This window comes from Rousettus aegyptiacus, unplaced genomic scaffold, assembly GCF_014176215.1.
Source record: "Rousettus aegyptiacus isolate mRouAeg1 unplaced genomic scaffold, mRouAeg1.p scaffold_m13_p_10, whole genome shotgun sequence".
NCBI lineage: Eukaryota > Metazoa > Chordata > Mammalia > Chiroptera > Pteropodidae > Rousettus > Rousettus aegyptiacus.
The window spans coordinates 52,784,899-52,797,784 of NW_023416285.1; the positions used below are offsets into that span (position 1 = coordinate 52,784,899).

Genomic DNA, 12,886 nt, shown 5'->3' on the forward strand with positions numbered 1-12,886 from the left:
TCTGGCAACCATCAAAATATTCTCTGTATCTATGAGTTTGCTTTTGTTTCATTTGTTTTATTTTGTTCTTTAGATTCCATGTGTAAGTGAACTAGGCATTTGTCTTTGTCTGACTTATTCCACTTAGCACGATACTCTCTAGGTCTGTCCGTGTTGTTGCAGATGGCAAGATTTCATTCTTTTTACGGCTGAGTAATATCCCATTGTATATATGTGCCACCTCTTCTTTATCCATTCATCCACTGATGGATGCTCAGGTAGCCTGCATATCTTGACTACTGTAAATAATGCTGCAAATAACACAAGAATGCAAACGTCCCTTCAAAGTAGTGTTTTATGTTTCTTTGGATAAATACTCTGAAGTGGGATAACTGGGTCCTTCTTTGTCTCATTATAGCCTTTATTTTAAAGTCTATTTTGACTTGTATAAGTATTGCTAGTCCAGTGTTTTCATTTGTTTCCATTTTCATGAAATATCTTTTTCCATCAACTTACTGTCATTCCATGTGTGTCTTTCAATCTGAAATGAGTCTCTTAAAGGTAGCATATGTAAGGGTCTTGTTTTCTTATCCATTTAGCCACCCTATCTTTTGATGGGCACATTTAATTCATTTATAATTAAAGTAATTGTTGACAGATATGTTATTGTCATGTTATTATTCACATTTTTTATCTTTTTCTTCCCCTTTTCTTCTTCTTAAATAAGTCCCTTCAGATTCCCTGTGATACTGGCTTGGGTGATGAATTCCTTTAACTTTACCTTTTCCGGAAAGCTTTTAATCTGTCCTTCGATTCTAAATGATAGCTTTGCTGGATAGAGTAATCTTGGTTATAGGTCCTTGCTTTTCATCACTTTGAATATTTCATGTCAAACCCTTCCAGCATGCAAAGTTTCTGTTGAGAAATCAGTTTACAGTCTTACAAGGGAGCACCCTTGTAGGTAACTAATTGCTTTTCTCTTGCCACTTTTAAGATTCTCTTTGTCTTTAACCATTGGCATTTTAATGATGATAAATCTTAGTGTGGGCCTCTTTGAGTTCGTCTTGTTTGGGACTCTGCACTTCCGGGGCTTGTATGGCTATTTCCTTCACCAGGTTAGGGAAGTCTTCAGTAACTATTTTATTATTACTGTTAGTATTATCATTATCATCATTATTATTATTATTATTTATGCCTACAGCACCTAGTCTTCCTAGGTGGTCTGCCATCCAAGTACTAACCAGGCCCAACCCTGCTTAGCTTCCGAGATCAGAGATTGGGCTTGTTCAGGGTGGCATGGCCGTAGACCATGGACTATGGCTCTACTGGGACATGAACCCAGGACCTTCTGCATGTAAAGCAGACGTGCTAACTGCTACACTATGGAACCACATCCAGTAGCTATTTCTTCAAATAGGTTTCAATCCTTGCTCTCTCTTTTCTCCTCTGGTATCCCTATGATGTGAACGTTGGAACACTTGATGTTGTCCCAGAGGCCCCTTAAATATCCTCATTTTTTTTGGATTCTTTTTTCCTGTAGCTGTTCTGATTGGATGTTTTCTGCTACCTTATCTTCTAAATCACAGATTCAAGCCTCCGCTTCATCTAAATTACCGTTGATTCCCTGTAATGTGTTCTTCATTTCGGTTATCGTATTCTTCATTTCTGATTGGTTATTTTTTGTTTTCTATTTCTATTTTTATGTTTTCTATTTCTTTGTTAAAGTTGTCACTGAGTTTATCTACTGTTTCCCTAAGTTCATTGAGTATCGTTATAATCAGCATTTTGAATTCTGCATCTGGTAAGTGGCTCGTCTCCATTTTATTTTGTTCTTTTTTTGGAGCATTGTTCTATTCTTTTTGGAGGGACATGTTTCCTTATCTCCCCATTTTGAATGCTTCCCTGTGTCTATTTCTTTGTACTAAGTGGGACTGCTATGCCCCCCAATCTTAGCAGAGTGACTTATGTAGTAGGTGTCCTGTGGGGCCCAGTGGTTCAGTCTCTCTGGTCACATGTCCCAGGACTCAAGGTGTGTCCTTTGTATGGGTTGTGTGTGCCCTCCTGTTGTAGTTGAGCCTTGGTTGCTGCTTGCATGTCAGTGGGAGCGATGGACCCTAGGAACGATTGGTTGTGAGGACTGGCTGGTGACTACAGTAGAAGAGTTGTTATGCAGGGGCTGATCCTGTGGAGCAGGATTCACTTTAGCAGGGCTCTGGTGCCTGCCCAGTCTGCCTTTTGGGTGTGTTGTCCTCAGATGTGGCCCTGGATAGTGCTCCAGTTCAGGCCAAAGCTGGTCATAAGGCAGGCAAGCCAGGGCCTCCTAGGAGGGGCCCATCACAGGCCCAGTGACCTTGGCACTTTGGCTGCAGCCTGTGCCCTTACCAAGGCCACCAGGCATTAGCCACAAAGCAATCTGCAGATGATCACCACCCATGCTGGGCTTGCATGTGCCTCGAGAGGCCAAGCTGCAAACCAAGGCCAGATGCCACTAGTGCTGGGTTTGAGGCTAGCCATTAAGAGGTATGGGGCATGCTGAGGTCAAACGCTGCTGCTTGAGTCTTATTAACCTTTAAGAGATTTCAGGAAAGTCTGCAACATGAGCCAAGACAGGCTGTTTGTATGGAAAATCCACTGGAAGCAGTTTGAGTGGGCCTGCAAGCTGGGAGGGATGAGGTCTCAGGAAAACATGAGGGCAGAGTGAATGTGTTAGTCAGGTTGATGGAGACTCAGATATGGCAGCCACCTGTATCTGCAGAGTAGGAGGTTGGAGGGACAAAGGAACAGTGTCCTATGCCAGTATTTCTCTCTGGTAGTAAGCTGCCCCTCCATCCCTGCCCTTAAACCAAACAACTCAGTTCCTCCCCAGTGCTTTTTGAGAACCTGTCCCAGCACTGGAGCTCAGGGCAAATGAGTCCGTCGGTGTGTAAGTCCACATGTGGGCCCCTTAAAAGGAAAGTCTGCGATTCTAGCAAACTTCTGGAAGCCAGCCACAATCTCCACTAGTTTTCACAGCCAGAAGTTGTGGGAACTTCTCTTCCTGGAACTGGAACTGTGGGCTGGGGAGACTGTTTTGAGGCTAAGACCCCTTACTTCTCTGAGAGGACCTCCATTGCCCAGAAATCCCTCCTGATTCTCAACTGCTACACTTGGATGTGAGGCCAGCCCTCTCCACATTTCCAGCCCTCCTACCAGCCTCAAGGTGGCCTCTTCTGTGTGTCCCCAGTTGAAGACTTCTGCTCAGCTAGACTTCAGGTGACTTCTGATGATGGTTGTTCTGCAGTTTAGTTGTAATTTTGCTGGGATCACGAGAGGAGGCAAGTGCAGCATTTACCAACTTCACCATGTTGACCACGAGCTGGTCTATCATAACAATTTTTAATGTTTTAAGTTTGCAAATTGTTTAAGGTTTCAATGATAGTATACAAAAATTTTTGTATTTTAAATAAAGCATGGTAATATATAAATTTACCATGATACAAAATCATAGGAGAATCACTAAGCCTTCATATTGTTAAAAGCAAATGAACTATAAGTCCTTTTTAAATCACCAGCCAAATCCCAAATCTGTAAGAGTAAGCAAAGGAAAAGAGGGAAGATAATTATGAAAAGATAAATTGTTTTGTGAAGATGTTTTTGTGGTAAAAGTATATGGTACAGTCAGCCCGGCATACAAAAATATTACTTGAAAGCAATCTAAAAACCATATGGATCTTCAAACAAATAAATGTTCCCAAGATAAATTACAAAGAAAAACGTTCTGAATGTGTTTCCTTTGTCAGATATTTGAAGTCTGTTCAGAATTTTCAGATAATTTTTTGGAACTTTGATTATCCAATACTGTTCTTTTATAACTTTTCATCTTCATCACTGCAGTTGTACATCTTCAGGTCAGTTCACTTTAACACCTTTTACTGAAGACCTACTCTGTGGCAGTCCATCAAAAATAAGATATAGCCACTTTGCTGAGGAGTTTACAGACTGTTGAGGTAGAAAGACACATTGACAGATAACTTTGCATAGCTTCAAACCCTGACAAATATACTTGTTTAAAATTAAGATGTTTCTTTTTTCATTTTTGTGTACAAACACAGCATTCTCAGTATCAAGAAGAAAGTATTCTCCTTAGCTGAGTTAATTTCTCTAGGCTTCTACTTGAAGTGGAGGTGGGACATGGAAAGAGGGAGGAAAAAAGAGAGATCATAAATAATATGCTCTCTTATGAGAAACAACTCAAAAGAAAATTTTTACTGAAAAATTATCAATGGTTAGTCATTTTAACACATATACTGACCACAAACTCTATCTATACCTGCTCACAGATAGCACTTCATTATTTCTGAAAACTGTCAGTTTGAATGCATTTAAGTTATTACACTTACCCAGGCCATGTAATCATTTATTAAATACTTATTCATGCAGAATAAACCTCAAGGTCAGGAAATGTTTGACATAGATTTTCTGAAGAGTTTTAGCATCACATAAAGATCATAGAACCAAAAAAAAAAAAAAAATTCATAGAACCATTCTAAAGATCAGAACTTTTCTGGTGTTACTAAAGTCATTTCTCATAACCAAATATTCTAACTAATTACTAGTCAATTTCAAGTCTGGAACTTCAGAAAAACACTGAGAAATATTCATCTCAAGTCAAACTTTTTATGGTCATGTCTCAACAATTACTCTAGATCCAAGTAAGGGTTAGCTGAGTATCCCTAAGATATTCAAGAAATGGTACAAACAACCTGGAAAACTGATCAAGACATAATTGGATTAACTTGCTTTTCACATAGCCATAAAAAGGGAGGTGGCTTCAAGTAGAAGAGTCCAGATGATAATAATGAAAGCAAAGACTATCATAGGAAAGAAAACCATAGTTGATAAATCATTAAATGAGACCACAAGATTTTAGTCCCATCCCAAAAAATAAATCAGGTTTGCTTCCACACACTATAATAAAGCCCTTTTAAGGTATGTGATAAATTGTGTAATGTCAAGTTTTATTTCCATTATTTTTTTTTCAATTCTGGAGATATAATTAGCCAATAATATATCTAGATATCCATAATAATAACTGCATTGTATCATGTTCTCAGAGGAAGGAAGACTTCCAAAAATGTCTTAAACTCAAATATAAATGAAGAAAAAAATAGCACTCAAGCACTAATTTTTTTCAATATAAAGAAAAAAGCTTTCATGCAGTTCTTAGAAATACAAAGTTGTTTTGGAAGACCATAAAGTGATTCATGGAGAATTTGAAGTAGCAAATTTTTCAGCATTGTCCCACTTCTAGAGCTTTACCACTGCAGAAAGATGAAAAGTAAGTTTATTCACTAAATGATCTAATTTCAACATTTTAAAATGCATTTGATAGTCTGTGGCCTATGTTTAGTTTGTGTGTGTGCGTGTGTGTGTGTGTGTGTGTGTGTGTGAGAAAGAAGAAAGTTAAATATCCATCAAATAATAAGAAATCATATTTAGTTTTATAATCAACTGATTTATGCTTATAGGCATGCTTTTCTTTAATGATATGGATACATATGCTATAAATTTATCCTCATACTCAGATACAGATATTTTTTAATATTTATAATTCTGATTTAATAAGTTTAGAAAATTCTATTTGGAAGACCCATGTGTCTAGACATTTTAAATCAAATGAAACCTCTCCATGAGATTTCAGATTGGTGTCAATGATATAAACTGTCAATTCCCATTTATTCAAGGGATGATTATAATGTTAGGAATATAGTCAATACCTCATTTCTTGCTGTCCTTTCAGCCTCTTATCTATCCCATTGGCAGGCATTATTCCAAAAGTAGTAATAAACTAACAATTACTAAGTCCTTACCATGAGACAGTCTGTTGTCGGTATATACAAGAGCATTTGATTTTCAACAACTACCTGTGAGTTCAATACTACTGTTATGCTTATTTTACATATGAGGGGCACAGGGACATCATCAAGTGACTTGCCCAAGAGCAGTCATAAATGGCAAAACAGTACGACCATCTGATCTGATGCCAAGGCCTTAATCGATGGGTGATTTGCCTCCAGGAGATAACTCCAATAGAGGAAATGAAACCCAAATCAATCACTGGGGTAAGAAACCATCCTCTCCTTTTTTTAAAAAAAAAAAAATATTTTTTTTAAATAATATGGGTTAAAATGGTTCCGGCTACTGGTCATAATAAGATTCATGAATTATATTCATATTTATATTCATAAATTTCAGTCCATATATTTAATCCCAGACCCTAAAGGTAAGTTACTAGTTTAAGCTTTCTTGCTTTTCTTTTACATTTATCAAATCTAATACATATCTATCAAACACTGTACTCATCCCAAAACACTTTTATTTTAATTGTGGTGAAAAAACACATATATAAAATTAACCATTTTTAAGTATACAGTTCAGTAGTGTTAAATATATTTACCTTGTTCAATAGATCTCCACAACTTTTAGCACTTTTCTTAGTCCCTTCAGGCTGCTATAACAAAATATCACTGACAAGTAGCTTATGGACAACAGAAATTTATTGCTCACAATTCTGGAGGCTAGAAGTCAAAAACCAGGGTTCCAGCATGGGCAGGTAAAGGACCTCTTCCAGGTCGCAGACTTACTGTATCTTCCTCACACAGCAGAGAGGCTAAGGAGCTCTGTGCTATCTCTTATAAGAGCATTAATTCCATTTATCTTACTCCGCCAAGATGCTGACCTCTCTCTTATCTCATTGATCAGGGCTCCACTCTCATGTCCTAATCACCCGCCGCGAAAAACCCCACCTACTAACACCATCACTTTTGAGAATTAAAATTTCAACATACAAATTTGAGGAGGCAGGACACAAGCATACAGTCCATGGCAGCCCTAAACACTTTTTTTTTTAATCTAGTATCCTTCTTCCCCTTACATATTTATTATATTATTAACTATTTTTCTTATGTTACACTTTACATCTCCATGTCTATTTTGTAACTATCCATTTGTACTTCTTAATCCCTTTGCCCTTTTTCACTATTCCCCCAACCCTCCTCCCATCTAGTAGCCCTCAAAATATTCTCTATATCTATGAGTTTATTTCCATTTTTGTTGTTGTTTATTTTGTTCTTTAGATTCCATGTGTACATGAAATCATGTGATACTTGTCTTTCTCTGTCTTTCCCATTTCATTCAGCACAATACCCTCTAAGTCTAGCAAGACAATATCTTTCTCCATTCTCTTCCTTTTAGTCTGTGTGTGTCTCTTAATCTGAAGTGAGTCTCCCATAGGCAGCATATGTAGGGGTCTTGTTTTCTTATCTAGCCACTCTATCTTTTGGTTGGAGAACTTAATTCTTTTCCATTTGAGGTACTTGTTGATAGCAATGTAGTTATTACCATTCTTTATTCCTGCTTTTGATACACATTTTTTTTTTCTTAAAGAAGTCCCTCCAACCTTTTCTGTAATACTGGCTTGGTGTCGATAAATTTATTTAGCTTATTTTTGTCTGGAAAGCTCTTTATCCATCCTTTGACTCTAAATGATAGCTTTGCTAGATAAAGTATTAATAGTTGTAGATCCTGAGTTTTCATCATATTGAATATTTTGTGCCAAGCCCTCTGTCCTGCATAGCTTCTTTTGAGAAATCATCTACCAGTCTTATGGGTACTCCTTTTTAGGTAACTAAGCCCAAAACACTTCTAAACTCCATTTTGTTGTACCATTTTATTCCTTATCAATGACCGAAGTTGAGCAAAATCTTCAAAATTATAGAAGGCTTCTTTTATAGATCATCACATATAAGATTAATTCTGACATAAGTTAATGATGTTTAAACTCTTTTTAGGCCATGGAACTTTTGAAAATCTGATGGAACTATAGATTCTAAACTCAAAATAAAATGGAAATATAAATATATAATTTAAATGTTGCTATAATTTCATTGAGATTATTAAACCCATTTCCCAAAGGTCAACCATAAAAAATTAGGGAATTTTGAGGTCTTATTTTATGCTAGTATTTATGGATTCTCTTAAATTACAGTATTTCTTTAAATATCAAATTCCCCCTAATGAGTTGTAATCAAGACCTTATTTGCAAAATTTCACATAAACATGATCTGATTTAATTAAATTAATCTACAATTATTCAGGAACACAGCTACATTGCTTATAGAAGGAACCACATAGAAGCAAAGAATTTTTCATCTTCCTGTATGAGTTCTATCACATATTCAATGAGCAGTTTCCCACAAAAATGCTATCAAAACACTTCATGTCTGAAAGTAAGCTAAACTATAAATGCATAATTGAAGCCGCTTTATCCTTATGGGCACATTTCCCTTAGTTTCGATAATAAGAAAGCCCCAGGACCGATTGTAGATAAGACTTGATCACCACCTTTCCAAATTTAATGTACTGTATTAAATAACCATGTTCACTGGTTGTGATTACATCATTGCACTTTTTGATGTTTCTGATAATATAAAAACATTAGATTTTTAGAGGTGATATACTGAAGCTGATAGGCTCTCATTTCCTTTCCATCCAGATTTTGAGGGAGTGAAAAGCTAGAAACTAATATTTTGTTTTGTTATTTGGAGGGGACTAAGTAAACATTCTTAAGGGATACTTGTCCATATCAATATTAAATATTTTGTGTCACAGCTTTTACAACATCATGAATACTTTGGATACACTCTTCCAAAAACACATATATATACAATTCTGCATACAATATCTAGGAGTTTATGAGCCCCCTTGAAAGTCTAGCTGTACACTCCAGACCTCAGAATTAAGGACCTATATTCTCACATTTAGTAGATAAGGTGAGCCACTAGGTCTGTGATTTCTAGGACTTCATCTTGAAACCAATCTAATTCTCCTTTGCCTTTAAGTGTTAATCTTATTCAGAGGAACTCAGTATTCGCCAGAAATAATCACCACAGAATTGTCTTAGTTATCTGGTGAGTTTTTCAAGGTATAAAGGGATTAACTGTTCTCAAAGAAAGGTCCTAGCTCCTTTCTATTTCAGAGGGTGAGAACCTGAGGGATGCATAGCCTTCTGGCCTGCCACAGTGACTTCATCCTGCATCTCTCCAGAGAGTTAATCAGTAGACATCGTGCCACTGGCAACACAAACATGCCAGGAATTAGCCTGACTGATGTAGGTATTATCCGGTAGCCAGTCACCACCACCAGAACTCATCTCATTTGTTCTGCCCCGCCCCCCAACTCGAGGTTCTCATCATGTAGCACCTTTCTCTTCTCAAACTCCTTTCAGATTTATTAATTCCAGTATTCAATTATCCTGTTTATTCTATACTAAATTAGCCTCTCTCATTCTTTCTTGTTCTCTAATTTTAATATGTTTGTCTTTTATATACATTGCATAGCTCAACTATTTATATTTTTAAGCACAGGTATATATAGTTTATATTCATTATTCCTCAGACTCCAAGATTAAGGTAAAGTTACAAAAACTAGTATTTGAAAGACGCATTTCTTTAATTCATTAAAACCATTTGCAGAATGTGACTTTTTTGCCACTGAGATTTGTTCTCACAGTTCCATCAGGTTTCCCAAATTCTGAATTAACCAGATAAGAAGAGACTATACTAACTGCAGAGACTAAGCTTATTGATATTTCATATTCTATTTTTAAGCAATTGTATTGCAAAAGGATGAGCAGGCAGAAATGAAATGAAAAGTGAAATGTGTATGGGAACAATGAGAAGAAAAAGTTTTCAAGTATTTGATATCCTTGGTTACTTTTCTCATGACCCTGTGATTAAAAAACGGGACAGCATTTTAAAAGCTGGTCACCTTGGAAAGCACACAAACCTCTTTAAAAAAAAAAATTAGCATTTCCAGACTCTGCCATAATGGTTTCCTGGTAAACAGAAAGACATGCTTGATATGCTACCCCCACACAGGGGTGTGGCAATTAATTATTCAACATTTGGAAAGTGCTTTGGAGATAAGAAGCTAAGTGCTAAAAATCATCATCAGTTTTCAGCAAACCGCACTTAAAGTGAACTGACCAGGTTTATTGTAGGAAAATGAACCATTAGTATAAGTCCATGTTTTCTTTTTCCATTTCATTTAGGCCATTAGACCAAATAGCCAACACCCATATGGAACCTTCCTTTTCTTCTGGTCAACTTTTGAGTGTCCAGTGAGTAAAAAATTTATCTTTAATTTTATAAAAAATGTAAATTCTAATAATGAGGTTTCACTGGAATTTATAGTAATATATTTGTTAGGTATCCTTCCTCTTCTGCTTTTTATTTAAGTAATCTAATAGATAGTAAATTTAATAAAGATTTCATTTGTAAAACTTTGAGAGTAATTAAAATCTAGTTTACTGTACTTTTACTCTACTAGTTATCATTTAAGCAAGCATATTTATTTAGGATTTATTTAGGTGTCCAAGACTGTATTACATGTATAAATTTAGATGAACAATCTAGACATTTATTAACCTCGATTAATATTTTAAATAAAAGTAATAAGCTATTCTACTTTAAAAAGTGTTTTGGTTAGGCAAATTTTCCTCCTTATCTACACAATATATTGTGGTTAAAATTTATTCATTTTAAAACTTAAAATAATGGCCCAAGGTTGAAAAAAAAACACATAAAAACCCACCTGCATTCATGCTAAAAAAAAAAAAAATGTTTAAATTTTTTTAAAAAGGAAAGCATTGAAAGGTCTTTAAATGGGGAGTCATTAGGAGTAATTGTGGTTGGTTTGGGATTAAATATACAAGAGTAGAAATCACACCTGTGTCCATTTTGGAGACAATAAATAATTCTGTCCAAAATACTACTTTTTACTTCATATCTCCTACACAGTGAACGATCATATCTACAAAGGTCATAATTTCATGTTTTTGAGAATTAAAAGCTGTGTTGATATAATCTTCCTGGATACAGGACTTGTTGCCCATCAGATCAAGCTCAACATTTCTCTAAAAAAAGGGTTTATGTATTTTAATCCCCAAAATGCACAGCTTTAAAAGTCATCTTTGCTTTTAGAAAGGGCTTGTTACAAGATGAGTTTTTATCATTTTAAACATTAATACCTTTTACACACCTATTAGCCAACCGTAAATCTTTTATCCTTATTCACCCCTCACAAACATCTCCCCCCAAAAATGTGGAAGTAAAATCTTAAAAGTGCTCTCGACATTTCTAATCTCAGTAGAGGGAAAAGAAAAACTGCTGGCTGGTTACTGAAGTGAGATGATCCCCATGAGGTTGCTGGCTCACATAATAAAAGTAACTATGGAACTCTGCATGGAACCCACAACAGACAACTCAACCCAAAAATAAAGTTAATGCCAAAACGGCTAAGACAAAATTCTTTATTGACTCAGCTTGAGGTTAATTATGTGTTCTATATAATCTTCATCTTCTACAGATCACCGTATAATAAATATGTAGATAGGTTTTTCACAGTTCACTCCTAACATTCGCATTTCTTCAAAAGACATTTTTGAGAATAGCTACAAGCAACTTAAAACTAGGAGGAAAATAAATTCAAGGAAAGCTTCTTTAAAAATATTATTTCAAAAGAGGAGTCATAGTACTTCCTCCTCAGCTCTGCTGGCTTTATTAGGGTGTGCCAGCAATGGGGTCTTGGTACAAACAGAACAATCGGGCACACTTCATATTTTAAAGAAGTGTTTTGTAGCATAAATTCTTGACTATCTCTGTTTTTATGTTAACAGGGTAATCAGAAAGTTCCTTAAAAATAAACAATATGATATAGTTACATTGGGAGGGGGGGCAAGTAATTCATTTCAAATAAAATGTTTTCCATCCACACAAATATGAAGGAAATAAAAACTGTCCAAAGGAATTAGCCATGTCCCCAAGTAAATGAAAAATGAATTGGCAGGGATCGAGCCTCCATGAGAACATTATTTTGAATCACAACCAAATTTCTAAAACACTCCAGGTAATCTGCTCTATACTTATGGAATTTAAATAATGAAATATTGAAAAGAATGATTCTGAAATGTTCAAGAAATGAAGCAATTTAATTAAGTGGCAATGTTATATTTATTGATTGCATGTTGTAATGTTTAGACCTAGAACCAAAGTGATAGGAAAGAGAAAAACTGAGATTCTGAAGACCTTCTCAGCTAGACACTATCACCTACCTGGTCATAAGTTGCTGTCATAGGACCACTTCCCAACTCAATGGCAGGGATGGGTCTGCCCTTAACTTAGAAGGGTGTTATCTAAGTTACTTTGAGGGAGGCCAAGAACTAACACATACCTAAAAATTTAATTTACCGTATGTCCAAATCTTTCAAATTTCATCATTGGTAATTGTTTGTTTTGAATCTTCTGGTAAAATTTAAAATGGAAATACTACTAAAATACATAGTATATTAAATTATTTCTTACTAAGATATTGTCAGATGTTTTCCTTGTGCATATAAAATTAGAAAAATTAATAACAAGAGTATTAGTCTTCAAACTCATGGAGAATTAAAAGAATCCTATTATAATGGAAAGGGAGGGCTGGTAAAGTCATGTAGGATCATAATAACTAACACCTAAATCATACTTAGTATGAGCTATAGACTTTTCTAAGCATTTCACATGTATTACCTTCCTTAAACCCTAGGAAATAAAAGAGGTAGGTTGGGATGGAGAACTGGAAGCAGAGCCACCCAAGTCATGCGGCACTGAGTATCTGGGTGCTATGATGCATCATTGCCCAGATCTCCCCTTTCAAACTGAGGTGCTTCCCCCAGCCAGCGGGACTGTTGGTAACTGATGATGCTCAGCTCAGTCTAACTCTGGAAATTGTCTTATTCAAAGAGAGCCACCTGAGCCAGTCACAGCCCTGTCCAAGGAAGCCCGCCACTCGGGACTGGTGATGGGTAGATAGGCCTAGCTCCCTTACG

The 12,886-nt window shown here is 35.9% G+C and overlaps 1 protein-coding gene and 1 pseudogene across 3 annotated transcripts in view; both read right to left on the reverse strand.

Annotated features, from left to right (window-relative positions):
* The window catches only part of SLC4A4 (solute carrier family 4 member 4), a 306,370-nt gene that overhangs the window by 281,827 nt on the left and 11,657 nt on the right, over nt 1–12,886 (reverse strand). The window lies entirely within an intron of this gene.
* LOC118608945 lies at nt 1,172–1,287 on the reverse strand (annotated as a pseudogene).